Below are 3,476 nucleotides of genomic sequence, written 5' to 3' on the forward strand. Positions count from 1 at the left end.
AACGTTTACCACCGCCTGTCTAGATATGGCATTGGTAGGCTCCCTTTCAATAAACGCACAGCTATCTCAAAAATTCCAACATAGTCATATCTTCCATCACTATTTTTAGATTTATTAATGTAAGAAGTGATTTCATCAGGACAGATTCAAGAAAAGACGTTGTTAGTGTCATTGGGGGAAAAAGCTGCTCTACATCTACATCTACATCCATACTCCGCAAGCCACGGTGTGTGGTGGAGGGTACCTTGAGTACCTCTATCGGTTCTCCCTTCTATTCCAGTCTCGTATTGTTCGTGGAAAGAAGGATTGTCGGTATGTTTCTGTGTGGGCTCTAATCTCTCTGATTTTATCCTCATGGTCTCTTCGCGAGATATACGTAGGAGGGAGCAATATACTGCTTGACTCCTCGCTGAAGGTATGTTCTCGAAACTTCAACAAAAGCCCGTACCGAGCTACTGAGCGTCTGTCCTGCAGAGTCTTCCACTGGAGTTTATCTATCATCTCCGTAACGCTTTCGCGATTACTAAATGATCCTGTAACGAAGCGCGCCGCTCTCCATTGGATCTTCTCTATCTCTTCTATCAACCCTATCTGGTACGGAACCCACACTGCTGACCAGTATTCAAGCAGTGGGCGAACAAGCATACTGTAACCTACTTCCTTTGCTTTCGGATTGCATTTCCTTAGGATTCTTCCAATGAATCTCAGTCTAGCATCCGCTTTACCGACGATCAACTTTATATGATCATTCCATTTTAAATCACTCCTAATGCGTACTCCCAGATAATTTATGGAATTAACTGCTTCCAGTTGCTGACCTGCTATTTTGTAGCTAAATGATAAGGGATCTATCTTTCTATGTATTCGCAGCACATTAAACTTGTCTACATTGAGATTCAATTGCCATTCCCTGCACCATGCGTCAATTCGCTGCAGATCCTCCTGCATTTCAGTACAATTTTCCATTGTTACAACCTCTCGATACACCACAGCATCATCTGCAAAAAGCCTCAGTGAACTTCCGATGTCATCCACAAGGTCATTTATGTATATTGTGAATAGCAACGGTCCTACGACACTCCCCTGCGGCACACCTGAAATCACACTTACTTCGGAAGACTTCTCTCCATTGAGAATGACATGCTGCGTTCTGTATGGAAAAAATGTGGAACGCTTCACGATTTTGCGTGTCATCCATTCGCAGGGGCCATGCTAATCTTCTCTGGATCGTTCCAATTTTTTAGTACATGTACCGCCGGTTTGTTTACTTTATGACTTCTATATTACTTCAGACATTTCACCAAAACGTTTAGCTGCTTGTATATTGAAGTAAATGAAACTTTGTATGACTATGATATTTTACGGAGAATATGAAATACGGTTCACGTGTTGAACTCGGATTTTACAAAGTACCATAACAGCAGAGATGTTACCACAGCACTCCCATATTGAGACGGCTCGAAGAAAAATGTGTATATTATAATTGTCATCACGGTAGTTTCGTAATCTTAACTTATTGGTGCAACAGCTAGATTTACGATGATATGGGTACAGTATTCAACTTTTATTATTATAATTTTCTTTATATGTGATTATTTGAAATATGAAGAAGCTATGAATATAAGAAGCTATGACCTATATTAATGATTCAAGCGGCAAAGATATTATCTGCATCGGTGGCCGGCAGTAGCAGCAGTTCGAGCAGCAAAGATGCTACAATACTGGAAGCTGGCCACGAGAAGAGGATACGACGGGCATTTAAAATAATGATGTAATTGTTAAAAGAAATGGTATCGCTGCAATTTTGTTTATATAAATGGTTCCATATTTGTTTATCGTGGGTCTTATGATTAGTTATAGTGAAGGAGTCGTACTGGACAGTCAAGTTCACTCTGGGGAGTTCTCAATGTATCCGTCGTGCTGTCAGTTATAGTAATACACTGCAGGACTGATAGTCGCAATGGAGTGATGGAGCTCTCAGTAGTAACAGAGTTTGGGTACTGCCGGGTCAGAGTGATTACTGGTCCTATATTTGATTAGTTTAGCTCTGCGAGCTTCCGCCTATTAATTGTTATCTATTGGTTCCCAATGTCAATCACTGATTTGCTAGTCAGGAAGATCTGGCCAGGTAATGGTGTAAAGAGTAGCCTTAAATAATTCGTTGCATAATGGAAATGTTTCACTGAGAGGACTTTGCTCAGACCAAACACTTATTGCTGAGATTGGATTTACCGTCAAGTACTGATAAGGATAGCTCCGTACATTTTGGCTAGTGTTCCTGTGTAGCAAACGCAGAGGAAATTATATGTTGCTGTGTTTTGGTATATGTGGTTAGCACACTCTGAGGGTAATCGAGGGTTTGCTGTGTTTATTTGGAAGATTTACATACTAAGAGCATCATGTGATGTTTGTGTACAGAATTCATTTGTGGTTGCACTGAGCGATAGTGGCTCAATTTGCAACGTATATGACTCGACAGATACTAGAGAATCTCGGGGAAAAGCTATATTTGGTCATACGGTGTGGACTGCCCATAAACGATTAAGACATTTCCCGTAACGATACACTGTAAATCATTGGAATCATTTGTGCAAGCACGTCACAGTATTATCATTACTTTCTGCTTTGAAGTGGCAAGTGACCGTTAAATTAGGAAACGATAGCGGGAAGCGATTCGCCAACACCTGAAGAGGCTTAATTTTGCTTGAATTGTTTAACTCCAGGGTCCGAAGGGGTGGTGGAACTTAGGTTTCTTGTTTGCATTTTTTTATTTTTATTTGTTTTTTTATTATTTTACATCGGTGTACTGGGGAACAGAGAACTGACGTCAATTTTAGATGCACACTAAAATGCGAATAAAGCTTCGATAAGTTAACCTGAATTAAGAAGTTACCGAATATTATTCAAAAATGATAGAATTATCCCTAAAGTAACTTGAATCCGATAAAGAAAACAGCAATAAAATTAACGTCAAGAAACGAAACTCCAATAAGTTCTAAAGAAACAAAGATGCAGTTATTTAGTATTACGTCTAGCTAGAGAACTTTATTTTAGTGGACTTTTATGCATAAAAAGGAATAAAGACGGGAACATATTAGCCTTACAGCTATTTAATATTTACAGTAAAACTTCATAGGCTATAGTTTGGAAAATAAAGTGGAGAAGATAGAAAAGAAATTTAGATTACATTGACACAAAACAGAAATTTATCAATGTCGAGTAAAACTGACACAGTGTTAAATTCTCTCTTTGGTTTACATGGTCGACGTTAATTTATGATTTAAGGAGAAGCTGTAACGTTATGTATTGTAAAATACTTTAGGTAAATCAAAGTCCTCAAGAGGTTGGTCGGTGCAGAATTGATTAAGTTTGGTTGATATGCAGCGGTTGGTTTTTAAGTTTAGATATATTGATGATTACGTAATTTGAATCGTTTACAATAGTCAACGATGTAACTGTGATTGAACTGAGCATTA

At 38.7% G+C, this 3,476-nt stretch overlaps 1 non-coding gene across 1 annotated transcript; it reads right to left on the minus strand.

Moving 5' to 3' along the window:
• Positions 1–1,159: 1,159 nt before the first annotated feature.
• On the minus strand, positions 1,160–1,270 carry LOC126205290 (U6 spliceosomal RNA). The gene has a single exon (XR_007540559.1). It is a non-coding gene; the product is annotated as a U6 spliceosomal RNA (small nuclear RNA).
• Positions 1,271–3,476: the final 2,206 nt, after the last annotated feature.

This window comes from Schistocerca nitens, chromosome 1 (genome assembly GCF_023898315.1).
Source record: "Schistocerca nitens isolate TAMUIC-IGC-003100 chromosome 1, iqSchNite1.1, whole genome shotgun sequence".
In the NCBI taxonomy this organism is placed as follows: domain Eukaryota; kingdom Metazoa; phylum Arthropoda; class Insecta; order Orthoptera; family Acrididae; genus Schistocerca; species Schistocerca nitens.